The sequence below is a fragment of the Podarcis vaucheri genome (genome assembly GCF_965113315.1).
Source record: "Podarcis vaucheri genome assembly, chromosome: 17".
In the NCBI taxonomy this organism is placed as follows: domain Eukaryota; kingdom Metazoa; phylum Chordata; class Lepidosauria; order Squamata; family Lacertidae; genus Podarcis; species Podarcis vaucheri.
The window spans coordinates 37,832,103-37,859,969 of record NC_138755.1 but is presented as its reverse complement, the minus strand read 5'-3'; the positions used below and the strand labels follow the sequence as shown (position 1 = coordinate 37,859,969).

The window sequence follows — 27,867 nt, the reverse complement described above, 5'->3', positions numbered from 1 at the left end:
GCATAACCATGCTGATTGCTATTTTTGCATTCCAATGATCTTAACTAAATTGGTAGAAGTAGCCACTTGGTAAACAATTTTTGGTCTTCATCGCTCAGAAATGGGATTAAAGGAATCATTTTTAAAAAGAGGATGGAGAGATTTACTAGTGTCAGTATCTGACATGTTCAGCTTAAGGATCATAGATGCTGTGGGATTAATTTTGTAGGTTGCTTCCATTTCAACATTTTTATTCCACCCTTCCTCCATAGAGATCAGAACATCACTGTAGGCTCAAAACAACCCTGAGAGGTAAATTTGACTCAGGGAATTGTGGAAGTCTACCAAACAAACTTGACATCTATATCACAGACAATGCTATAGTGCCACAGTTCAGTGGTAGAGCATATATTTGCCACAGAGTCTTGAACTTTAAATATTTGGAAGGGATTAAACTAACTAGTCCTGGTAGCAGAAGCCTGTGCTAGGACTTGTGCTAGTGCAATGGGGCCCAGAACAGCAAATGGGAGGTGGAAAAGGGTACCGGTAACTGTTTATTCTGGCAAGCTGAGAAGTGTTTTCTGATAGAATGATTGCCATAGCAATATGTTGACTTCCTCCCTTCATATCCCGTTAAAAAAATATAATCAAAATAGCTCTCAGGGCAGGGGAAGCAAAAAGAGCAATATGTGCAGAAATAGTTCCAGGAGACAAAAGATCTCAGATAGCAGCTCAGGAAAAGACGTTGGCTTTAGTCACACACACCCCAGGCAGCCACTTCCAGTCGGGGCACACAATATTACACTAGATTAAGGGAAGTCTGGGACACAGGTGGCACTGTGGGTTAAACCACAGAGCCTAGGACTTGCCGATCAGAAGGTCGGGGGTTCGAATCCCCACGGCGGGGTGAGCTCCTGTTGCTCGGTCCCTGCTCCTGCCAACCTAGCAGTACAAAAGCACATCAAAGTGCAAGTAGATAAATAGGTACTGCTCCGGCGGTAAGGTAAATGATGTTTCCGTGCGCTGCTCTGGTTTGCCAGAAGCGGGTTAGTCATGCTGGCCACATGACCCGGAAGCTGTACACCAGCTCTCTCGGCCAATAAAGCGAGATGAGCGCAACAACCCCAGAGTCGGTCACGACTGGACCTAATGGTCAGGGGTCCCTTTACCTTTACCTTAAGGGAAGTCAACATGACACCCTCCAGATGTTGTTGGACTCCAACTCCCAAGGGTCCCAGCCAACAGGGCCAATGATCAGGGGATGATGAGAGCTGTAGTTTGGCAACATCTGGGGGGGTCACACTCCTACACTAGATGATGGGTGCCCAAGATGCTGTCTTCCAGATGTTAGGGACTACAACTCCCAGCATCCTTGACCATTGGCCATGTTGGCTGAGGCTGATGGGAGTTGTAGTCCAAAATATCTAGAGGGTACCACATTGCTAGGTCATATATAGGCTAATGGTGTGTTTCAGTATAAGGCAGCTTCATGTGCTCAGTGTACTACCTCGGATTGGGACTTGCACAGGGCTGCTTCAGTGCAGACCAAGGACTTTGGGACAGCAGTCCAGGGTCCAATTCAGAAGAATGAGCAAGAGGAGTCCACTAAAGCAGCAGGGATCCTTATTTACCACATTTTGAAGTAAGTGAAGTAATGATCATTGCCAACTAACATGATCACTACCCCCCAAAGACCATTAAGTCTAGAGTCTAAAAATTATTGAAAGGCACCACCAAAGCCATGGGGCAGTCAAACTTAAAGTTCATTACTGAGTGTGAGCCTTCAACTTCTGAAGCATCAATACCCCCTTGGTGACAATGATACTTATGAGTTCCTGAGCCTCATGCACCAGGTCTCATGAAGACAAAGAAGCCACTGTGTTGTTCATCTTCTCTTGTAATTTCCTCTCATTAATCATTTCTAGATGATCCGACTTTCAGTGCCTGGTGCAATGAATAGAAGTGTGGGCGACTGAGAAAATGTGAGCATGAAGTAGAGAAGATATTTGAGTGGGTTGGAGAACGAGCAGATGGAAAAGCAGGAGGATAAGGCCACTGGCAGTGGAGGAAGGCTGATAAGTTCACAAAACAACCTTCCAATCAAAGCAAAGCAGCAAATACTGAAATGTGAGGCATTTGGCAACCAAGGGGGACATTGGTCATGAGTAACGCTATGTAATCAAGATCTTGGAAGTAGCATCTATAAAAGAGAGAGAAAGAAAGAACTAAATCTAGCTGTAGCTTGAGAAGTGGCAGATCACGTGGTGGTCTACAGACAGCTTACCATCTTCCCCAGCTGACCACCACTGCATGTGGGAGAAAGACCTGTGTTATGTACTGAGTTGAATAGGATCCAAACTGAAGCAGTCTGATTGGTCCTAGAACAATAGGATCCAAATTGCAGCAGTCTGATTAGTCCTAGAACAATAGGATTCAGAATGCAGCAGTCTGATTGGTCCTAGAACAATGCAGCTGTATGATTGGTTGGCAGGAACCACCCAATCCTGCTCCAGATAGAAGTGAATCCACAACCTGATTGGCTTACAGTAGAATTCCGGAATTAGCCAATCATGTGCGGCCCATTGTGTAAATAATGTATATAAAGCAGATACTGTGAGGGGACTTTCATTCATTCCTCCTCACCACTATGAGCTGAATAAAGAGCATGAAATCACTTTGCGACTCTGAGTATATTTCAACCTGAATTCCTTGAAGGATATTGTGAGGCATTGGAGGAGATAAAAGAGGAATGGGAATCAGTGATGGGCATTGACCTAAAACAGGAATAGATATTGTGGTATCCTCCAAATGATTAACTACAACTCCTGTCAATCAAGTCTTATAACATCAATCATGCTGCTTGGAGCTCATAGGACTTGTGGTCCAACAAGTTCTAAAGTGTCAAGTACATTGAAGTGACGATATAAATACCCCTTGATAATCTCAAGGTGGTATGTCTTTGAATGGACATCCAGCACGCCTAGCTGGAGTGGGCAGTCGAGAAGACAGAATAGGAGAAGATTTGTAAGCTGAGCACATGTCCATGCACACACTGGGGAGGCAGAACCCAAGAGGAAACTGAAGTTTGGGGCTTTGGAGAAGTGCATTCTTTGGTCAATGTCTTTAAATCTGAAATTTCCACTCAAAAATCATGATGACACCAAAGGAACTGAGCCCACCTTCCAGTTACCAGTGGCTGGGAATTGGAAGTGGGGAAAGTGCCGTTGTGCTAAGGTCCTGCTTGCAGGCTTTCCATGGGCCTCTGGTTGGCCACCACTCAGGTATCCTTTGAACGAAGAGCCGTTGATAAACTCTGAAACCAACCCACAGGATGCTATATTGGATTAATCCAACAGGGCCCTTCTTCTGCTCCTGCTGAAAGAATTCCAAAAGGAGAGAGAATTGGGTTCCAGGGTCAAGGCAGGCAACACATCTGTGCTGATCCCGTGGGTTACTCAAGAGGCGAGGTCCAAGTCCGGTCCATGGTCAAAGGTGCAACGTGGAGGCAGTCCGTAGTAGCTGAAGCTGGGTGCAGGGCAGGGAGCCAGCTGAAGTCAGGAACAGGCATGCAAGCAGGGAGCCAGGGCGGGTCAGGAGCTCAAGCAGGAACTAGCAACCAACAATGTTGCTCCCACAACTTGGGACTGGGGCTGACCGGCTTTTATCTGCCCTGAGGCATACGGTGGGCCCAATCCTCTGGTGACTCGCCTCTCCTGGCCTGGAGGCGAGCATTCCTCCTGCGGGAACTTAGTTCCCTCCGCCTCTCTGCCCTGAGCCTCTGCAGCTCAGGAGAGGCTGGAGGGTTACTGGACACAGAGGCAACCTCACCTTCCTCTGACGGGGCTGAGAGTGGAGCACCTGCATGCAATGGGTCCTCCATCACCTCAGGAGCCAGAGCAGACTCAGCTGGTGCCTGCATCTGAGGATCCAACACAGGTGAGGACCCTTCAGGCTCATGCCCCAGTCCCGGCTCAGCTGGTTCTGGAAGGGGGGACTCCTGTGCAGGCTGGGATCCCTCGAGTTCAGCATCTGAGCCCGAATCCCAGGCCATTACACCATCCTTAAAGCCTCATTCCATCACTCACTAAGGAATAAAGATGCAGAACTCCTGAACCTTTCAATGCAGCAGTTCCCAGAGTGTGTGGTCCCATGCACTAAGGGGCAGTGGAATTCCAGTGTGAGATGTATCAGCACTGAAGCAGTCAAGTACAACATTTTCCTGTTGCCTAGAGTGGACACACAAAGGACTGTGGCTCCAGACAGGGAGGGCGTCCTGTCATACCTGTTCTGGAGCCTCCTCCCCTTGTGTGTGACCATGTCGATGTGCGTGACCCTAGCAGACCCTGTAAAAGGGCTAGCCATGCAGCCATCTTCCCTTTTTCCATTTTCTCCTTTTGGATTTCTCTCTTGGACCTTCTCTTCTGGCTCCTAGCCAGCACATGGCTCATCCTTAGAAAGGATGGAAGCCACAAGATAGAGAGTCTGAGGTCTAGCTCTGACTTCTTTTCTCTACAAATGTAACTGTTAACCACAAGATAAAGCCTGCCTTCAGATTACTGCTGTGAACTGAATGAAAGTAAAACCTGACTCTTACTTTTAAAGAATACTGTTGTGTGACTATTTTAAGAGGGAAATAAAAGGGGAAACTTACCAGGAACAATGTAGACCGGACAAGCCAGACTGGATTGCTTAATTTAAAGGATTCTAATGAATCATCAGTGGTTCGAATCCCCGCGACGGGGTGAGCTCCCATTGCTTGGTCCCTGCTCCTGCCAACCTAGCAGTTCAAAAGCATGTCAAAGTGCAAGTAGATAAATAGGTACCGCTCTGGCGGGAAGGTAAACAGTGTTTCCGTGCGCTGCTCTGGTTCACCAGAAGCGGCTTAGTCATTCTGGCCACATGACCCGGAAGCTGTACACCGGCTCCCTCGGCCAATAAAGCGAGATGAGTGCCACAACCCCAGAGTCAGCCACGACTAGACCTAATGGTCAGAGGTCCCTTTACCTTTTTTAATGAATCATCAACTTGCTTCCAACAATCTGCAATGGAATGTGCTCTGCTGCTTGCTCACTAGCGTGAGTGAGGAGGGATTATATTTAATCAATATCCTACCTTCCTCAACATTCCTACACATAGGGGGGCACAAAGAGGCAAGCGGGTGGCAGGGGGATGCTGAAGGTGTACATGACTATATGAAAACCTGGTATCACTGGGTCAAATTAATCATTTTTGCTGTATTAAACCAACTAAATAGTTTTAATTGAATTTTTGAATAAATGTGCAATTAATCATTACTGTTTTTGAATTTTATTGTGCTATTTTCTTCCTTACTGGGTCATGCAAACTATTCTGAATAATGCTTTTGGGTAGGGTAGAGGGCACTGTGGGTGAGTTTATGGAACCAAGCAAGGATATCCGGCAAAAGTTTGGGAACCACTATTTTAATGACTTAATACTCATAATACTTCAAACATCTCAAGAAACGAAACTCAGGGTGGAGCTATGCAGAGAGGAACAGGGGAAGAAAATAGATGAAGTCCCAGCCTCAGTAGAATGTAGCCCCAAGTTTTATTCCCCACCCTGTAAATGAGAGGTGCCTTGTATTCCTATAGGGCAGTGATGGCCAAACCTGACCCTCTAGCTCTTTTGGGACTACAACTCCCATCATCCCTAGCTAACAGGACCAGTGGACAGGGATGGTGGGAATTGTAGTCCCAAAACAGCTGGAGGTCCCAGTTTGGCTATCACTGCTATAGGGCAATGAAACCCCCTACACCCTTCCCAAATTAGGTGATCCACTCACCTGGACATGGATCCTGTCCTTCAAGGGAGGACATCCCTATGCGCAGTGGTCTCTAGGGACTATATTGCCCTTACACGCACATGAGACATTGTGTGAGGATGCTCAATTTGCAAAGATGACTGTAGCACTGATTGGAAAGGAGCGGACAGGAGAGCATTCCATCTCTTTGCCCAATCAAAAGATTGCGAGAAGCCAGCAAAGACCTTGTAGCTCCCCTGAAGGATGCTGACCTCACATTCTGAGAACTGTGGTCTCATTTACCCTGTGCTTCAAGGTCTGTCATTTCCCATTTCTGTGACTGCTATAAAAAGGAACGCTTTCTTCACGCTTATTAATTGGCTTTATCCTACCACGTGAGAATTAAGGCAGTATTTATAACTGTCCGGTGGCGATTCTGAAGTCATTGGGAGCATGAGTCATGTGTGATCCAAAGCGAGTTTTTAGCGTTTCTAATTTCATCTTCATTTAGTCCCTTGAAAATACAATTTGTCTTGCAATATGCTGTTTCAATAAAGCCAATTAGCGCGTCTGTGGTGCATCTGATTATCAAGAACCATCCCTAACCTTTGGGAAATTGGAAGGACTTTGCCTGCCCCTTATGTGTGCCTTGCGATGCAATTATCTCATTACAAGCATATCCTCTGTCATTAGTGTCATTTATTAGTATTTTGCAGAATGCAGGAGAGGAAAATCCACAGAGGAGGGGGGGCAGGAAAGTAGAATCTACATGCATAAATCAATTTAAGAAGAGGCAGGGAACCAGATTCCATTCCTTCTCTTGGGTCCAGGCTGGGACTATAAGCAGTCATACATGGTATTGCATGCTCTGTGCTAGAAACAGAGTACAAGCTATGAATGCAGAAGGTTCCAGGTTCCATTTTGACATCTCCAAGACAATTCACATCATCCTAAACAAACAACAGTGGTACCTCAGTTGTCAAATTTAGTCCGTTCCAAAACCAAGGCGCGCTTTCCCATAGAAAGTAATGCAAAGTGGCTGAACTGGATTCCACACAGTCACGAAAACGAAACAAACAAGATTTGCAAAAACGCAAAAAAGATAGCAAAAACAGACAGCGTAACACTCAAAACGGAGGTGCGGCTCTCAAAATGGAAGTGTGTCACTCAAATTGGAAGCATAACTCTAAAAATGGAACACATTTGGGCTTCTGAAAAATGTTTGCAAACTGGAACACTTATGGTACTTCCAGGTTTGCAGTGTTTGGGTTCCAAGTTGTTTGAGTACCAAGGCGTTTGAGAACCAAGGTGCCACTGTACATGTCCCAGGAGTCTTTAGGTGAAGCCATGTGGTGTGTCTGCAATCTCATTTGAATTTCTCTCACTTTTTCTCTCACCCTAACACCCCCGCTCCTCAAAAAAAAAATCCCTAAAAACACATGGAGTAACAATCCAGGATACAAAATGTCTCATTTATTTTACTTAGCCGAGGTGTCGGGAACCTCATAGCCTATCTGAGGCTGAGATGAAGCCGTGGATGTTATCTCTGTGTGTGTTCAGGCCCCAGGGAGCCCTCTTCAGGCACGGACAGGAATCTGAATGTGCAACATCAATCTTTGCGATTGACAGAGAGCAGAACATCTCTAGATTAGAGATGACAACCAGCTGGAAAAATCAGCCTTGCTGGTTTGCAGGGTTTTTGCAACCCCAACCATCCCATTCCTGCTGTCAAGGCAGGAGGAAAGGCAAAATCAACTTCCTCGTCTATTTTTCTGATGTTTCTAGACATATGTACAAAACAAATGCATATTGGGTCAGGAGAGGAAGAGGCGTGTGGATGTTTTGCTATTTTAGGGGCAAGAAACCCTTTTCAGCCTCAGGGATACATTCGCTTTGGGCAACTTTACAGGGGCCAGAATGGAAACTGAGCGACACATGTAAATGTTCGTCTTTGTACAGTAGCCTAGCTTCTGCACACATCCACACACTTCTCTCTGTCCTCCTTCCAGACAAACAAGAGGTGTGGCCTGGGGAAAAGGGGTGTGGCCTTGTTGAAGATATTCAACCAATCATTTGTTGTTTTTGACTAAAAGCCATTAAGTTTTTAATGTTTGAAGTTTTATTCTGTTTTTAATGTTCTGTTGAAAGCCACCCAGAATGGCTGGGGGTCCACATTTGGCCCCTGGGTCAGATGTTCCCTACACTTGCTCTATATAAAACGGGGGCTTTATGAAAAAGGGTATTTTCTGTCTTGTTCATGGTAGAGATGCTTGGAGGACTTCATATTGCAGTCTTCTGCTCCTTATGTGTCAGTGCAAGCAATTCTACTTGCCAGGTGAAATTATTCCTCTCCCATCTCCTTCCTCCACGTGCTGCTCTGGGGACTCTCATGACCCCCTAGAGCAGAAATGTGGGGATGATAGGAGGAGGAGGAGGAGAGGGAGGAAGCCCTACTAGGCTAACTGGAGTGCTTGCTCTGGTTTTTGTTAGTGCATCAGGTTACTTGGATCCAGGCTGTAACTTCTAGACATGCTGGAGGCCGTGCAATTCTTCTAGAAAAGGAGGTGCCGTAACTCACCATAAATGCCTCCCTTGTTCTCCTATAATGACAATGGCACCCAACAGAGAGTTGCCACAACTGAGTTCTGGTGAGTTCCAGCTGGGGGGGGGGGACTTGCTGGAGATGGGGTGTTCTGAAGTATTTATGTGCACATTTCCAACATTCCCCCACATCCTAGCTGTCAGGTGCTGGTGTGGTTGCTCAAGAGCAAACAGGCAAGACTCCAACCTGTCTTTTCCAGGATTTATTATCTGTACAAACTATTTACAGAGCAGAGCGTCGCAAGTCTATGTCTGCTCAGTCGCTAGCAGAATCTGGGAGTGGGCGGTCCTTATACCTCCCCCAGCATAACAATCGTGTGACCCCCATCCTTCTCCTCCCCTCTCTGAGCCCAAACCTACTGTGCAGAGTGGGCGCTGGCAAAGGGGGACTTGCTTCCCCTCCGCTTTGCTCAGGCTCGGTGTTGAGGCTCTCCATAGCATCTTCTTGTCCCTGCACCTCCTCCCAAATGGAGGTGGGGCTTTCTTCCTCGCCAGAGGAGGAACTGCTTCACAAGATCTTTGGAGGCTCCCTGTAACACAACTGCCCTTCCACCTCTCGCCTCTGAGCTGATGGCAGTTCCCTGACACTACCCCTTAAAAAAATATCTCCAGACCCTGGCTAGGAGTACAATGGAAACATTTCATTGCAACCAAATCATTATTTCGATTACAATTGTTTATATGCTCCTAAGCCCCTTTTTTAAAAAGTAAGGGACTGGATAATAACTAGTTTGCAGGCTGACCCAGATTCCACTCGTATAAATTCATTAAGACCCTAGTCACTCCTATTTGTCCTGGGGCTTTGCATCAGCAAGTGCTATCATTTCCTTTCATCTTTCACATTCTCTCTCCGTTTTTGTGTCCCCGGAGATTGCAAATCCTTGGCGCCTTTAGTAGCACCATTAATCCGATTTTTGTTTCTCGCCATTAGAAGTCAGCCAGTTTTGCCCTCCTTGAGATCCTTTTCTGCGCTCAAGCTTTCTCCTGACATGCAGTGCCATTTTCTATGTTGCATGCCAACGATTTACATTTTTCCTCTTCAGGTTTGTTTTTCTAAGGGTGTGGCGGTGCCACAAGATGAGAAGAATTATTTCATTAGTTAGTTAGTTAGATTTATATATAAGAAAACATAGAATCATAGAATTGGAGCGTTGGACAGGACCACAAGGGTCATCTAGTCCAACCCCCTGCAATGCAGGAATATTTTTTCCCCCAACATGGGGTTCAGACCCATGACCCTGGAATTAAGAGTCTCATGCTCTACTGACTGAGCTATAAAGTACAATAAGGTAAAGGTAAAGGGACCCCTGATCATTAGGTCCAGTTATGGCCAACTCTGGGGTTGCGGCGCTCATCTCGCTTTATTGGCTGAGGGAGCCGGCGTACAGCTTCCAGGTCATGTGGCCAGCATGACTAAGCCGCTTCTGGCGAACCAGAGCAGCGCACGGAAATGCCATTTACCTTCCCGCTGGAGCGGTACCTATTGATCTACTTGCACTTTGACGTGCTTTCAAACTGCTAGGTTGGCAGGGGCAAGGACCGAGCAACAGGAGCTCACCCCATCGCAGGGATTCGAACCACCGACCTTCTGATTGGCAAGTCCTAGGCTCTGTGGTTTAACCCACAGCACCACCCATGTCCCTTATAAAGTACAATAACAGGTGCCAAACAAAATACAGCAAAAGTAGAAGGGAATATCTAGAATGGAAATTTGACGTGGTAATTTGTTCCTATATGTTTGGTTCTAGAACAGCTACGTATTTAAAAGGGGGCATGAGACCAATGGGTTTCTGCTGCACCAAAATTCTGCAATGGATTGCAGCCATCTGGAATGCATCCAACAATCTGTTCCAGCCAAACCTCGACTAGATCTTTCTACTTGTTCTCTGAAGTTTCCAATAGTCCAAAGGCTTGAGGATTCTTATTTCTTTTTACCAGAGCGCTGTGTTGCATTTATTATGGATGGTTTAGTGCTTTATATTATAGCATTTTAATTGTTATTTCGTTGATCATGAGCAGTCTCATAGCCAGGATTCCTCATGAATTCTAAGAAACCTAGGAAGCATGAGAGAGATGGAAAATTGCTCAGACCTTTTCTTTCTAGGCACAGTACAAGTGGAAGCGTCTATGGGCCCTAATATAGCTTGCTCTATCAGAAGAAATGGCTAACAATATGACAATGGCACCAGTAAAGGTAAAGGTAAAGGACATGATTAAGTCCAATCGAATTCGACAATGGGGTGCAGTGCTCAGCCCTGTTTTCAGGCCAAGGGGGGCAGCGTTTGTCTGCAGACAGTTTTTCCGGGTCATGTGGCCAGCATGACTAAACCACTTCTGTTGCACGGAACACCATGATGAGTTCCAGAGCACACGGAAACGCCATTTACCTTCCCGCCGCAGTGGTACCTATTTATCTACTTGCACTGGTATGCTGTCAAACTGCTAGGTTGGCAGGAGCTGGGACAAAGTGACAGGAGCTCAACCCATTGCGTGGATTCAAACTGCTGACCTTACAATCAGCAGACCCAAGAGGCTCGGTGGTTTAGACCACAGCACCACCCAACTCCAATGGCATCAGTATTATGGCTTGCACTCATAGACTTACTTTTTATATTGCTGGATATTTCATACATGGACTTCCTCGAACAACTCAGAAATTGCAACAACAGAAGATAGACAGACAGCAAGCAGCATCAGTTATACCTCCCGAGTGGCCACTGTCTTCTTGCTGATTGATCCAGTTTCACTTTCTTAAGACGTCGGAAGTCACAAAGGGTGCCTATATACATGCTCACCACTTGAAGTCTGAAGCATCACAATGGTGATGTGCGTTTGTGTAAGATCAAAGACCTAAAACTGCTGGTGAGATTGTTGTACCACTTCATGCTATCCCAAATACAGTAGTTCACATGTGTCACAGCCACATCAACTGATGTATATGCAAATGTGAATTGGCCCATCCTTTCAGAAAAATGTAAATGAGTGCCATCCATGAGCCTTCACCGGGGGGGGGGGACCTGCCTCCACAATAAGCCATGATCCCCAGATTCCTAACTTTTTATTTTTATTTTTAAGAGTAGGTTTCTAGCATTTGTAGAACCTAAGATGTGGGGCAAAATGTGCTTGCTTGCTTGCTTGCTTGCTTGCTTGCTTGCTTGTATAAATTATTTCGTCTTCCCCCATAAAAAAAGTCATGTGCCAACTTGCCTTGAAAGGATTCCTCCAGCAGGCAGATGTTATGCGTTATTTTACCAATATTCCTCACAGTCTTTTAAAAGGTAATTAATACAGATAATCAGGAAGTGTCTACTTTATACTAATACATGCAACTTGCTTTGTATTGAAGTGTCTACTTTAAAGTGTCTGCTTTATTCTGACTTTATACTAATACATCCATCTTGCTTTTGCTTTGAAGTTTAGCAATGTAATTTTTGACAGCCATTGGCCAATCAATACCAGGCAGGGTGTGAGGTCTGACTGAAATATACCACAATTCTAACCAGTTGTCTTTTTTTTTTAAAGTCCATTTTCCCCTGAAAGCCTTTTGTTGACGGAGCATTTGTATAATAGCCTAGCTTTTTAAGACCTTGCTGAGGGAAGCACAATTGCTTTCAAGCTGCTTCCAGTGACCCTGCAGTAAATAGTAGCAGGTTGTAAAAGGCAGAAGGCAAGGAAGTTTTTCATTGCTCCGGGGAGCTGTGGCAAATGAAAGGCATAGAACAGTGAAATCTCTTCCACAGGATCTGAAGAGAGCTGGCTTCTCAGTCACATGTTTACGCCATCTATGTGGCAGCATCTGTCTATCTTAAAAGGCAACCTTTAGAAAGCTCATGGTAACAAGGTCTGCCTTGTATACACTCAGAATAAGGCAGCTCCCTATGGTTCTATGCATGTCTCAGACATCTGTGAAATAAGTCATGACCCTCACATAAATTGTGAAATAACATAAATTGTTTACCAGCTTCATCTGGTACACTGGCTGAGACCCTGAATGGGGTAACTGTGCCCCTGAAGGACCAGGTGTGCAGCCTGGGAGTCATTTTGGATTCACAGCTGTCCATGGAGGTGCAGGTCAATTCTGTATCCAGGGCAGCTGTCTACCAGCTCCATCTGGCATGCAGGCTGAGACCCTACCTACCCGTTGACTGTCTTGCCAAAGTGGTGCATGCTCTGGTTATCTCCCACTTGGACTACTGCAATGCGCTCTACGTGGGGCAACTTTGAAGGTGACTCAGAAACGACAACTAATACAGAATGCAGCAGCTAGACTGGTGACTGGGAGTGGCCACCAAGACCATATAACACCGGTCCTAAAAGATCTACATTGGCTCCAGTACATTTCTGAGCACAATTCAAAGTGTTAAATCTGACCTTTAAAGCCCTAAATGGCTTCGGTCCTGTATACCTGAAGGAGCGTCTCCAACCCCACCATTCAGCCCAGACACTGAGGTCCAGCTCCCAGGGCCTTCTGGCAGTTCCCTCACTGTGAGAAATGAGATTACTGGGAACCAGGCAGAGGGCCTTCTCAGTAGTGGTGCCTGTCCTGTGGAACGCCCTCCCGTCAGACGTCGAACAGAGAAACAACTATTTGACTTTTAGAAGACATCTGAAGGCAGCCCTGTTTAGGGAAATTTTTTATGTTTGATGTTCTTGTTGGGATACTGCCAGGGAGACAAAGTCCATCATGACTCCACGTCGCCTCCGGACGTCCATCAATCTCCCGTAGATACAGTATCAACAATTAACGACATGAGCTCCAGAAATAGCTTGCCACATTCCAGAACTGATGCACGCTCTATCAGCAGAAAACAAAGAAAACATGGCTGCCTGCTTCGGTGTCTCAGGCACAGAGAGAGAAACGAAAGCAATAGACAAAACAGAAACATCCTGTGAACAGGAAATACGCAGACTCTGTGACTCACAAAGCCTGCTCCCCTTTAAGGTGGAACGGAAATATCCTAACAGTTCTACAGTGTTTAATGTTTTAATTTGTTGGAGGTTGCCCCGAGTGGCCGGGGAACCCAGTTAGATGAGCGGCAAATAAAAAATAATTATTATGACTATTCCATAAAACATTGGTAAGATCTGCATTCCTTTCTGGGCATTGTGGCTCAACATAGATGTGGGCAACATGGAATTGATTCAGTGGGAAATGACAAAAGTAGGTTAGGAAGGCAAGTTATCGCTAAGTGCCAGAACCCCCTTGCCTGGGGTAGCATCTTTCTTGACATGAAAGAAGCATTGTAAGTGCTGCATGAGCTACACTGCTCCAAGCAACAACATGACTAAAAGCAAAAAAGAAGAGAAAAGTAGTGGGACAAAGTTTTAGAACTGAGGTTTCTCCGAGTTAAAATGTGGCTAAAATTGATGGGAATTTTTCTGACGTTATGGGAGAGCCAAGCCATTTGCTCCCTCGTTTTTATACAATCAAATAAACTTCCCTCTTCTCTGTTTTGGGTGTGTATTCCAACATGTGATGAGAGCCAATAGGGCCCTGCATCCTGGCACGAAAAGAAAAGAAAAAGGAGGCTGTTAAGTTGTGGGTGAACATATCAGATGCCACAGCGATTCTTCAAACAGCTCTTGCTTATTCACAGGCCAGAACAGAACTGAACTGAAGGGTTCAGCCAGCCTGCTTATATGGAGCTCCACTAGAACGCAACAGTAACCACTTTCTGTAACTATCCAATCACTGAACGTCACTTTCAATCCCTTATTTGCATATGTGGACCTGAGTGAAAACTATCTACAGTATCACCCTGCGGGCCCAGGGTGAGAACTTCTATTAAAGGAGGGCTTTTATTATTATTATTTTTTATAACTTGAGAAAAGAAAAGGCTTTGCCCTCAAGATGCCATTTGTTCCTTGAAAGTTAAATCACGATGAAGCCCCAAGTCAGAACACTGAATAGCCAACGTGTGGCTCAGGCTGCACACACAGTGTACATTTAAAGAGTATTTCAGGTGCATAGCTTTCCCTCCCAAGAATCCTGGATTTGATGCTCCTGCTGTAGCTTCTGCACCACACAAGCCTCCCTGCTGCCTCATCCCTCTCAGTAACCAGCAGGGATCTTCAAGGGTTGGGCAGCCAGGTGAGCAATGCGGCCCAGCCTGTCCCACCGCTGCTGCTCTGGCTCCGACACCAGTTACATCTTTGACTTTCACTCTACCACCCACATTGATTCCCCAACGTCCTCTAAAACCATGTTGCCGTGTTGGAATCACAAGCAGTTTCCTGCGACAGCAGAACTGATCACCTCATTACTGTTGCTAACTTTCACCACCCATCGGTTTCCATCGTCCCCACAAAGTGATTTCTATTTCTGTCAAATGGTTTTTATTTCTCTAATGAAGCTGAGGAACTAAAAGCAAATAGATTGGCCCGTTTAAAAAAACACAAAGCAACCTAATGAGTAAAATGGCTGTTAATTAGATGCTAAGTTTAGCTTTCTTGCCATAGATTTGAGCAGGAGAGGCAGATTTCTGTGTTCTCAGAAGCTGCTCTATTTTTCAGAGAGTGGTCCAAGGGGTGCAAGTGACGGGCCCCATCATAAAGTCCATGCCGTTTAGCAGCAGTAAGTTTCTGTTTTTTATTATTTCATTTATATCTCGACCTTCCAGTAAAGAACCATCACTCAGGCAGCATACAACATATGACATTATTGTCATGGGCTGCTTGGACACAGAGGAATGGTGTGAGGAACCAGCTGGAGAACCACTAAGGGAAGAAGGCTCAGAGCCCAGAGATTGCTGGGGGGGGTGAGTGGTCAGAGGGAGAAGAGGCAGAAAACAAGGAGGAGGAGGTGTTGGAAGCTGAAGAGGTAACAGGGCTTAGTGAGCCGGGAGATTCAGTGTAAGAGTGGAGTCCAGAATCAGAGGAAGAAGCTGAAGTAGGTGCGAGGAAGGAAGGAAGTCAAGAGGCAGAGATGAGTCAGGCTGGTGAAGAGTCACGAGTGTCAATGATACCTTGGGGAAGAGGTTTTCATTATAATATACAATTGTCAGCATGGGAAAAGTTATGGAAAGAGGATTTGAAGCTTACTGCCTGCTGTTCGTTGAGAGAAAATTGTATGAAAATGATGTCTTGTTGGTACCTGACTCCGAATAAAATTGCAAAAATGTAAAAGTAAAGAAGGTACCTTTTATCATAGGTTGTGGTCTTGTGGAGTAGTAAAAGCTTTCTGGGAAATAATGTATAGTGAATTATTATTATTATTATTATTATTATTATTATTATTATTATTATTATTTTACTATTGATACCCCACCCATCTGACTGGGTTGCCCAATCTACTCTGGGAGGCTTCCAACATATATAAAAACATAATAAAACATTAAACATTAAAAACTTCCCATACAGGACTGCCTTCAGATGTCTTATAAAAGTTGTATAGTTACTTATCTCCTTGGATCATGACTCCATACCCTCCAACATTTCTCCGATGAATATAGGTATGTCCTAAGGGAAAGCCGGACATTCCAGGATCAGATCAGAAACTGGGATGGCTTCTGTGGGTCTGCGACTGTCCCTGGAAAATAGGGACACTTGGAGGGTCTGTGAGGATGATGTGGAAGTCAGAGTGGAAATCTGGGTCGATATAAATCCTGTTTGCAGTACGCGCCTACATTATGAGGGCATTCCACCCACACCATACATTGAAAGCACACCCAGTGTACATTTAAAGCACGTGACTCCCCACCCCCAGAAAATAACCCTGAGGTCTGTTGTTTACCCCTCACAAAGCAGCAATTCCCAGCACCCTTGACAAACTACATTTCCCAGGATTCTTGGGGGGGCAGGTACTTTAAATTCACATTGGATGTGCTTTCAATGTATGGTGTGGGTCTCCTAGTGTCAGTCAGTTTACCTAAGGACTTGCAAGCAGGATACACAAGCACACCGTTCTGTGCACTCCGGGGGGGGGGGTGTGGAGCTGTTTTTCCAGCAAGTTGGCCTAAGTAGATCTTTAATTAATACAAATCCTTGGAAGGGAGTTAATTAAAGAAAGTTAATAACGGCTGCCTGACAAATTGATCTATTTGGCTGAAGAGGAAAGTAGCACTAGTTTACTATGTGGCTGGTTGGCTTTGTTTTGTTTTTTCTTTTCCCCAAAGCCACAAACAATTTTGTCATTTAACAGCCCTGTGTCATTTGCTACTTGTGATCCCATGGGGAAAGAGAGCAAACTGCTCTGTTTATCAGACCAGGAAGCTTCGACATCCTCCTCCCAGCTCTTGGCAGCATGTAAGAACTGGGGAAATGGTCAGAAATTGGTCTGTTCTGCTCCCAGTAACAAATGACAGAGACAGGGAAGGCCAGCTCATATCTTCCTATTAATAAATTGTTTGAAGTGATCTATTTCTAGCTTGTGTGTCCAGCTTAGTTTTAATTTCCCTAGCGACAAAGTCGTCAGTTCCTTGGGTGACTATACAACCTAGTATACACGTTTGTCATGACCACGTTACAGTGAAGCCGATGGCACAGTGGTATCTCGGTTTTCGAATGTAATCCGTTCTGGAAGAGAGTTCAAGTTCTAAAACCTTCAAAAACTGAGGCGCGGTTTCCCAGCCTACAGGACTCAACAGCCGACAGGATCTTGCACTCAGTGGAAGCCACCTCAGAAGTTTGACTTCCATGACGCATTCAAAAACTGAAGCATTTACTTATGGGTTTGCGGCGTTCGAAAACCAAAACGTTCGAAAACCAAAACGTTCGTCAACGGAGACACTCAAAAACCAAGGTACCACTGTGTTTGTGGTTAGCACTGAACCAAGCTACACATTTCATAGCCCCAAAGTTTAGCTGATTCAGCAAGCCTGAAAGTTCAGAGCCTTCACTTGACTTTGCAGACATTTACAAGACAAAAAAAAATAATCATGGTGTGGCCCGGCAAAATGATCCCACTAAATGATTAAAATGAGCAGGGCATCAAATCTGTGAAACAAGAAGGGCTTGAAGCTGTGGTTGAAACCATTATGTAACTGTGGTGTTTCAAAAGCAAAATAGCATATTTGGAGGCTAAGAGCTCAATGAAATTTTTCAAGGAGGGGTAAATCCCAAGCGGTATATAAATTATTTTATTTTGATGATGATGATGATGATGATGATGGTGCATAAAAGGAACCTGCAAAAAATGTTGCAGCACAGTGTGCTGCTGTTATCCCAGTCTCTCCATGCTATCCCACTTCCCAGTTTGTTGTCCCTCTCCCTTTCCAAGTCACGCTATATAGACATTAAAAGGGACAAGGGAGGCGCTGTGGTCCAAACCACTGAGCCTCTTGGGTTTGACGATCAGAGCGTCAGTGGTTCAAATCCCCGCGAAGGGGTGAGCTCCCTTTGCTCCATCCCAGCTCCTGCCAACCTAGCAGTTCGGAAGCACACCAGTGCAAGTAGATAAATAGGTACCGCTGCGGCGGGAAGGTAAACGGCTTTTCCATGTGCTGTAGTTTCAGTCACAGTGTCCCGTTGTGCCAGAAGCGGTTTATTCATGCTGGTCACGACCCAGAAAGCTGTGGACAAATGCCAGCTCCCTCGGCCTGAAGCGAGATGAGCGCCACGACCCCATAGTTGCCTTTGACTGGTTCCTTAACCTTTTTTTCCCCTTTTTATATAGACATGAGCAGCTTGAGATACAGCAAGCTTATTTTGCCCCACTTACTTTTCAAGTCGCATTCTTATGCTGCAGTAATTGCCAGAGAGGGGATGGACTGCCTTCTCCCGATGAACGTTACCCAATTTGTTTCCCTGTGCCCAGAGGCATCAAGTTCCACCCAACATGGGGAGGGAGGCTCATCGCTTGTGCATGACAATCACATGTGCGACACACATGTGTGACATCACGTGCGTTGGAAGGAGGCCATAAGCCCTGATGAGGCCCGATGCCAAGGGAAGGCTCAGCTGCTCCCAGCCCCTCAAGATCAGGGAGGGGGCCCAGCCCCAGCCCCACTACTTTGTGGGGGTGTTGAGTAGAGTTGGCGCCTGCACCAGACCCCAATTAACTGAAACTGTCATCGGCACATGCATTGCCTTCTATGGGCATGCAATGTCTGCTAGAACTGTATACACCTCAACTTAAACAAAGCTTCCATTTTTGAATATGATGGAAACTGGTCTGAAGGAAAGCACATCAAATCGGGGTACTTCTCAAGAAGCTGAGCTTCAAACACCAGGGGTGAGAGTGTGCTGGAGCCAGGGTAGACAGTAATATATACACAGCCTCAGTCAGTCACTGAACATAGAACACATTGGGCTACTCTGAGGGTTTACCCCTTAGGGCTTTCCCCACAGATTTCTGCACTTCTGCAAAGCTCCCAGTGGCGTAGCGTGGGGGGTGCAGGGGGGCCGGCTGCACCGGGCGCAACATCTGGGGGTTAGGGTTAGGGGGCGCAAATCCACGGGTTAGGGGGCACAAATTACTTGCCTTGCCCCGGGTGCTGACAACCCACGCTACGCCACTGCAAGCTCCACAATCTCCAGAACTTGCTGCTACCTCCATCTTACTCATGCCTGGTGCCGTTTTGCGCACATGTGCAGAGGGAATGATAAAACCAGGCTGTTCTGTCACATTGCAGTACAGTGCGAGATGCATCATCATGAAACATGCACAAGCAAATGGAGCAGAAACAAATGCAGAATATTGGATAGCTGGAAAAGAAATCTGTTTTTTCTTACTCCCAGGAGGAATACATCTCTACTTTTTGTTAAACATTAAGGAGCTGTAATCAGTGGTATTTGACATCCTGGAAAATCAGTAAAATCTATAAAAGAGGAGGTGGTAAGTGACAATTTTGGCACTCTGATAGAGGAGGTTTCCATCGTATGTGGTGAGAAATAGTAGTAAACACTCTTGGCAAAATATTTTGTTCGGAGTCACTCCTCTATATTTTGGATGTTGCTAAAAGCAGCTAGAGTAACATTACCCAAGGCACTGGAAGGTCGAAAAGAAAAGAAAACTGACTTGCTTAACAAAGTTTGGCAAAGGTAAAGAGAAAGTCTGTTAAAAATGAGTTAACAATTATCAAATAACCTGTAAATGTAGAGGTCCCTTTTGCAATATATTTTATGAGACTTTCAGAATGGTTTCCAATGCAGACAATGGACATATGAATTTGGTGTGATTATGTTCCAGTATGATATGGTTTACTATAATTTATGTTACTGATTGTTCTTCATTTGTAAAGTTTGCATTCTGATAACACCAATGTGATCTGCAACACAATTGTTGCAGTATATCTTCCCATCCCAACAGACTGCCTGTTTGCCTCCTGTCATCAGTAAACATCCAGAACAACAGTGCTAGATCTAAACACATCAAAAAAACATTTCAGGAAAACGTGTTCTAAACCTCATAATGGAAAATCTCGTGCCAAAAGATGGAACTCTACAGCGCCATCTGGTGTCACAGTGTTATAACACATTTAAAACCCTTTTTTTCTGATGTAGCCGAGTCCAAAGTCAGGCTCAAGCAATTATGAGGGCGCTGAGGGTAGGCCAGCCTTTGTATGTACTCCTTGAGTAAGATCCACTCATCACCTGGGATTCCATAACTCACCTAATAATAATAAATTGGAAGCCCTATGAGATAAAGTTCCAAAACCATAAAAAGTAGTTTAGGTTTTGGATAAAAACATAAATGAAAGGCTTCATAATTCACTGTGCACATGGATATGGAACAACAGCCCATCTATTATATCAATACCAAATTACCATTCCAATTCCAGTATCAATCAATTAAAAAGCCAATTACACATTTTAGATGGCCCCCTGTGTGCTAGATTTCAAGTAAGATAATTTCATTTAATTCTGCTTCCAGAGTCTTATTTAATCCAATTACATTTCAATCTCTATCATAATCCCTTATACAACAGCTACAATGTTTTTAACTTCCATTCGTATTAACACATTTAATAATTTGTATTCCTGCAAGTGGAGTTCTATGTCCTTTATTGTTCCTGTGTGTGATATTTTATATTTGTGTTTATTTACTTTGTCCATATTGTTTCTTTTTGTCCTTATAAAACATTATATCTTCATTCTTCCTGGTTTCCATCCTGCCCTGCGCAGCATCGCTGTTTCCACTATCTCTCTTTCTGGAGAGAGAGGCTCTAATTACAACTGAGTCATTGTTCCACGCTTTTTCAAGTCTAGGAAATGGGTAATCTGGCACCCTGCCAAAGCCTTGGAGAGTCTCCAGCTTCTCCAACTCTCAAAATAATGATCTGGCATCCCACCAAAGCCTTGGCACATCTTCAAAGTCTTCTTCGCTAAAGCAGCGATACAGTGAAAATTAACTCTGTCCAATTGTTTAAAATCCATTTCAATTTTAACACACAGTTCTATTCTGCATTGCAGTTCATAACTATATCCTCGTTCTCTTTTATTTTCTCTTGCCATTTATTAAAACTTTTTAGCATTCAAGGGGGGGGTGTCGAGTCATTTATGTAACAAACAATATATATATAAAAAGGAAGCTGAAGTCTCCTCCCACCCTACGTACCATCTTTTGCATCAAAGGAAGTCTTCTTTCCAATTCAAATCTTTACACCTTTGTAGCTGTTTCAATTTGGCAGTTTTTTATCTTGTCCCATCATTACCAGCATGCGTCTGTACATTAATCCTAATTAAACTCTTAATGAACAGAAGAACTGCTGCTTCTTAACGGCAGCCTTAGAGGGTTACCGACGGGCAAAGCGCTTTTGCATTCAGAGCCTCCCTGCCTCTCAGATTCCATGTCAGAGCAAAAGCCAGGTACTTAGACGATCCGTGAGTGAAGCTCGTTCCCCCCGACCCTCAATCATCTTTGTTTCTTCCTTCACCAACGATCTCCCATTGTCTTGGGAGCTGCGCCATTAAGGCTACCAAAACCGGAAGCCCTATGAGATATAATCTCAATGTGAATATCATTGCAGCCATGAGGCCCAGTGCTTACTCCAAAGTCAGTCTTGTTTTCTTCCAACAGAATACAGTAGAATTTACTTCCAGCAAGCATGCTTCATATTGCAGTCATATAATATATATTAGTTTTCCAAATTATAACAAATTGATCCTAATTATTAAGATTTAATACAATTTTTAAAATAATAATTAGGTTTCTCACTCCTGTTACAAACATATGTCCATTGCTTCCTGATGATGCCACTTCATTCTTCTTCTTTAATCACCTCATTCTTCTATTAATTTTAATCCATTTTCAAAGCTGATCTTTCTTGTTCCCTTGCAATCAGCACCATTGTTGTTTCACAAATATATAAATATCCATTTCATGCATGTAGTCCTTCCAGCACTCTGTTCCCAGACCTGGAGTGTAGAGATAATTTATTGCCACCATCCTTTGTCCAGTCACATTCCACTCCTTTGAAAACATTCCTTCCATTGTTCAAGGACTTGCTGGGCTATAAATAACTCCCTGACAAGATGCCTGCTCCGCCATTTATCTCCACCATTAAAATTTTGGGGATTATTTTCCTCAGCCTGCAGTTTAAAAACAAAGTCACATATATAAACTCCTGCCAGATGTAATTAGCAGTCCTTCACCATGCCAAATTCCTCTCTCCTCCACTCCTGGACCAGTCCAAATATGATTTGAATTGCGTCCATTCAACCTCAGTCAAAAGGAGAGGGTATGGAAAATCCTTGCAGCAGCCGGAACAGAAGGGGGAGGCAAGGTAATGTTTGCAATTTCATGATTTCCAAATGGTCTTTTTTCCCCTTGACCTCCCCTGCAAACTGAAATAATTGTGTGTAGTCATGATGTTATTCTGTCTGATACTGAGGAAAAGAAAGGGGAGCCACTGATTTATGCTCCGCAAAGGGTTTTACAATGTTTTTTCCATATTGCAGCCTTAAACATCTAAAACGGGGTTTCCCAAACTTGGGTCTCCAGCTGTTTTTGGAACTACAAGCCCCATCATCCATGACCACTGGTCCTGCTAGCCAAACCATTGGAGAGCTACAGTGCCTGTTGAGGTATGCTTTATTTCAGTTGGGGCAGATGAAAGTGTCTTCAGGTGCACCTTAGCATTTCTTCTCCCTGCGCTCTTCCCAGTTAGCATTCCTTCTCATGACCTGTCTGTCTGTGTCCAGGCACTGTGGTTGCCTGCAAAGGATTCCCACGTGGCAGGGTTAATGTTGCCAGTCTTCATGTCACATTTGCAGACATCTTTATGACGCATAGTTGGTCTGCCAACAGGCCTGGTGCCTGAATACAGTTCCCTGTGGAGCACGTCCTTAGGGGTTCAGCCATCTTCTATTCTATGTACATGATCAAGCCAGAGTAGACATCACTGAGAGAGGAGTGTGGACATGCTGGGAACATGGACTTGGAAGAGCACATCTTTGCCTGAGACTCTATCCTGCAATGTGATGCCCAAAGTCTTCCTTACATCCACCAGACGCGACATCTCAATGCCTTCCATATGCCCTATGTCAGGAAAAAAGAACAAAAGACCCCGAATTAAAGAGGAGTGTACCACTGTAACATAAAACAGAATAGCCACAGACCTAAATGCAATTAGTAGTATTGACATTTGCATACATTTCTGATGGCTAAGGGTTTCCTTCTGATTCTTCTAAAAAAAATTCTCCTAAAATTCTTCTGACAGAAGGTACCGTACTTTTCCGTCTATAAGACGCCCCCTTGTATAAGATGCCCTCTATTTTGGGGGACTCAAATTTAAGAAAACGGGGGGGGGGTGCCTCAGAGTTGTTGAGCTTTTTTGAGGGGGATTGACCAGAGTTTTACAGCTTTGGGGGGGCAAATTGCCAAAAATTGCCCACTTGCCACAGCAATAGCCAATCACAAACAGACCCATCCCAAGCAAAAATATCTCTTACGCAACTGAGAAAAGCTATCTGCTGGCAATCGCGCACATCCCAGAACAGCAGCCGCCAATCAGGGCAGCGACAGCCAATCTGCAGCAGTGTTTGCTGCAGAAACCAATCACCATTCTGTGCTGTAATTATTAGAAAGCACAAATTTAGTGACTGCAGCAAGGACTACTTTGATTCATTGGAGAATTAATTTCTTACCTCTCAGCTGTTCCTGATTCCTTTCAATCTAGATGAAAACACCTGGGCTGTTAAAATTTCTGTAGACAAATCTACCTCTTGGCTTCATAAGACAGTTGGATTGATTTCATGGATTGTCTTCAATATTTTAAAATATAATCTTTCCCTCTCAAGTATTCATTAGATGCAGTGGCAGCTGGTGTTGACTGGAGCTGGCAAGAAGGAGGACAGTGCAGAGATCAGTTAGTTAAAGGCAGGTGGGACCTGGACAATGGAGGAACCAGAAGTGTCACAAAGGAGAGAAACAGTGGGGCAAGAGGAAGTATGGATAAGCTCTGTAGAAAGAGAGCAAAGCTGGGGGATGATTAGTGTGGTTAATGGGAGAAAAGAAAACAAGGCTCAGATAGAGGACAAATACTGGGGGCTAAGAGAAGGCTGATGATGGGTCTCAGCTGTCTAGAACATACACCAGAAGAACAGAGAGAGAAATGATTTTAGCATGGCTGATGCCATGGTAGAGATTGGGCTGTTGTGGGGGATTGGCTTCCTGGATGGTCTGTTTCATCCTTGGGCATCCCCACCAGGCTTCCTTGATAAGGTGAAGAGTAGCCACTGGAGGAGATTGTATCTTTAAAGAATGGGCATATTACAGCTCCTTTAAAATTGGGAAATTCCTTTTCAACCTGCAAGAAGACATCGTAATGAACAAGTAACTTTAAACATTGATATCTTTAGCAATTGGTTTGAGAAGAAAACTATAGATACAAAGAAAAGGAAACAAAGTACCTTTGTTTTTGGGGAGAGGGAGACATCTTCAAGACCTACCAGAGATGCTATTCTATGATGCTTCATCTATCACTCTTCCTGCAAGAGTGCAACTTATATTTCTTACATTATGCTAGACCTCTGGTTACAAAATTGTTTCTCGATCCTACAGATATCTTTGTAGTTGTTTGAGCTCTCTTTGAAGAATGGGAAGATTACAGTTCTGTTTAATGCAGAAAATCCCCTTTGCAATCTGCAGAGAAGTTACTAAATGGTCAAATAAGTATGTACATGTCATAGATTTCTCCAGTGATTTGTCAGCCAGTAAGGAAAAATAACCAATATAAGTTACCTCTCTTATACCTACCTGCATGCTGGCAATGCCTATTTGTGATGTTTCTGCTTCTCTTCTTAAAGCAGCGCAGCACCTTTCATTTCTTCTGCCACATATTAGTTCTTATTAGTTTCTTTCTTCCTTGATCCTACTGAAAACAAGGCTTTTCATTAAGCTTTTCAACTCTTTTTTCGAGAATACACAAATTATAGATTTTTTCAATTGGAAGGTCCATTTCCAATCTGCAAAAAAGCCACTGGATGATCCAATAAACATTTTTACATTGTCATTTTCTCCAGTGATTAACCAGGTCAGCCAGCAAATAAAAGGATACGTATTTGCAATAGCTCCTTTGGACTTACCTGAATGGCGGTAACACTAACCTGAGAACTTTTATGCTTCTCAAGACAGGGCAACACGTTCAGTTTCTTACATCACAACAGATTATTTAAACTTAGTTTCTTTCCTGTGGTTGTTTTTTAAAGAATTTCTTTTTGCTTTCCAACACTTCTTCAAGGATAGATTACAGTTCCTTTTAACTGGGAAGATCCCTTTCAAATCTGCATAGAAATTATCAAATGATCGAGTAAATGTTTGTCTGTTTGTATCTGTCTCCAGCGATTAGGCTGAATAGACAGAGAAAGACAAACAAGCCAAGAAGTTGCTTTCTTTTCAATATAGGCAGTACTCCTTAAAGACTTACCATGCCAGTGAAGTTAACTTCTCTGTTCTTGATGCATGTTATTATATTCCTTACCTCATATCATATATTTTTGTTCATTTGTTATGGATCTGTTGCTTCCTTGAGCTTGCCATAAACTAGATTCCATATCTTTCCAAGACAAATCCTCAAAGGTCTTTATTGCTGCCAGTTTTGCTGTAGTTCTCTATCCTGTATATATACGTATATGTTTGTAGGCCAGGGTATTATCTTCCCTGGAGAATTATCAGCATCAGCATCTCTGAATCAATTCCTATGAAGGTTCTCAAAGCAATTTCACAGCATAAGAAAAGCATAGAGAAAAATAGTTAAAACAATTGTATATAAAAAACAATTTCAAATCATTACAGATACCGACTAGGATTTATTTATTTTTAAGTATTACTTCACCCTTTGTAAGCAAGCCTTGACAAAGTAATATTTAGGAAGCCAAGCAAATAAATGAACTGATACGGTGTGGCGTGCAGAGACTCAATTGCTCACCTTGAACTCTGGAGTGCTTCATCTCAGTCCCTTCAGAATGTGCCATTTCTTGTGCTAGAACTGAAAGATGTTTCTTACCTCTTGGATGGAAGTCCTGCTCTTGTTGTTCTTGAATTTAAAAAGAAGCCCACCTTAATTTATTATCCCATATATTATTGAAATCATTCCACCTCCACCAATTCATTGGTGGGGCATACGAGTAGTAGCTGTTTGAAGCTTGACCAGTCTTCTTTCTCAGTGTCCCTAATACAAGACAAATATACAAGAAATCAGGAGTCTTAAACAGGCAAGCTGAAGTTTTAAGATGTTGTATCCTTGGGCTCATTTTCTTTGGTTTCCTTCCACTTTCTTTCCCCAAACTTTCCCTCCATTGAACCTACCGTACATTTTTTACATTATAATAGACCTCCCTACATTTCTTGCATTATTCCACACCACTGGTTACAAAATTGTTTCCTGATCCTCCAGATATCTTTGTGATGGTGACTTTGAAGAATGGGCAGATTACAGTTCTGTTTAATGCAGAAAATCCCCTTTCCAATCTGCAGAGAAGTAACTAAATAGTCAGATAAGTATGTACATGTCATAGATTTCTCCAGTAAGGAAAAATGACCAATACAAGTTACCTCCTCTAGACCTACCTGCATGCTGGCAATGCTCATCTGTGATGTTTTCTGCTTCTCTTCTTAAATCAGTGCAGCACCTTTCATTTCTTCTGTCACATATTAGTTCTTATTAGTTTCTTTCTTCCTTGATCCTTCTGAAAACAAGGCTTTTCCTTAAGCTTTTCAACTCTTTTTTTGAGAATAGATGGATTATAGATCTTTTTCAATTGGAACGTCCACTTCCAATCTGCAAAAAAGCCACTGGATGATCCAATAAACATTTTCACATTGTCAGTTTCTCCGGTGATTAACCAGGTCAGCCAGCAAATAAAAGGATACGTATTTGTAATAGCTCCTTTGGACTTACCTGAATGGCGGTAACACTAACCTGAGAACTTTTATGCTTCTCAAGACAGGGCAACACGTTCAGTTTCTTACATCACATCCGTTTATTTAAACTTAGTTTCTTTCCTGTGGTGTTTTTTTTAAGGATTTCTTTTTGCTTTCCGACACTCTTTCAAGGGTAGATTACAGTTCCTTTTAATTGGGAAGATCCCTTTCAAATCTGCATAGAAATTATCAAATGATCAAATAAATGTTTTTCTGTTTGTAGCTGTCTCCAGTGATTAGGCTGAATAGGTGGATGTAGCCTACCTTGATTTCAGCAAGGCATTTGACAAGGTGCCCCATGATATTCTTGGAAAGAAACTGGTAAAATGCGGTCTTGACTCTGCTACCACTCAGTGGATTTGTAACTGGCTGACTGACCGAACCCAAAGAGTGCTCATCAATGGTTCCTCTTCATCCTGGAGAAGAGTGACTAGTGGGGTGCCACAGGGTTCTGTCTTGGGCCTGGTCTTATTCAACATCTTTATCAACGACTTGGATGATGGACTCAAGGGCATCCTGATCAAATTTGCAGATGACACCAAACTGGGAGGGGTGGCTAACACCCCAGAGGACAGGATCACACTTCAAAACGACCTTGACAGATTAGAGAACTGGGCCAAAACAAACAAGATGACTTTTAACAGGGAGAAATGTAAAGTATTGCACTTGGGCAAAAAAAATGAGAGGCACAAATACAAGATGGGGGACACCTGGCTTGAGAGCAGTACATGTGAAAAGGATCTAGGAGTCTTGGTTGACCACAAACTTGACATGAGCCAACAGTGTGACGCGGCAGCTGCCCCTAGGCCTGCTGAGATGGGGGCAGGGCGATGGGCTCCCTAAAACAAAGGTGGGGGGCTCACCTGTCCCAGGAGCCCACACCGTGTCGCAAGGGAAGGGGTGAGCGGAAATTGTTTCCTCCCATTTTGTTTTCCCAAACTTTCCCTCCATTGGAGCAGCATCCATCTGCTCCCATGAGATCTTTCCTCATCCACTACATCACTGAAACTGCCCACTGAGCTTGACCCATCACCAAGAGAACAATGAGTGCATCATAGTAGAAGTTACATCACAATCGCCCTATCCACATGGGGTTAGTGGGAGGCCAGCTGCCATCCCCTTTGACAGATGCAGCTGGCTGGCATCTCTTACAACCTTTCTATACCAATTCAGTCTTGGGAAATGTAATTTTGTGAGGGTGGTGAAGACTAGGGCTTTTTTT

At 43.9% G+C, this 27,867-nt stretch overlaps 1 long non-coding RNA gene across 2 annotated transcripts; it reads right to left on the bottom strand.

The window, feature by feature from the left end:
* Positions 1–20,229: 20,229 nt before the first annotated feature.
* Positions 20,230–27,664, bottom strand: LOC309522102. 2 transcript variants are annotated; one of them, XR_014214831.1, is made up of 4 exons: positions 27,509–27,664; positions 26,065–26,820; positions 23,369–25,883; positions 20,230–22,760 (listed from the first exon to the last, which is right to left on the bottom strand). It is a non-coding gene; the product is annotated as an uncharacterized lncRNA (long non-coding RNA). The 2 variants fall into 2 exon arrangements; XR_014214832.1 differs by lacking the exon at positions 27,509–27,664 and having other exon boundaries at positions 26,065–26,866.
* Positions 27,665–27,867: the final 203 nt, after the last annotated feature.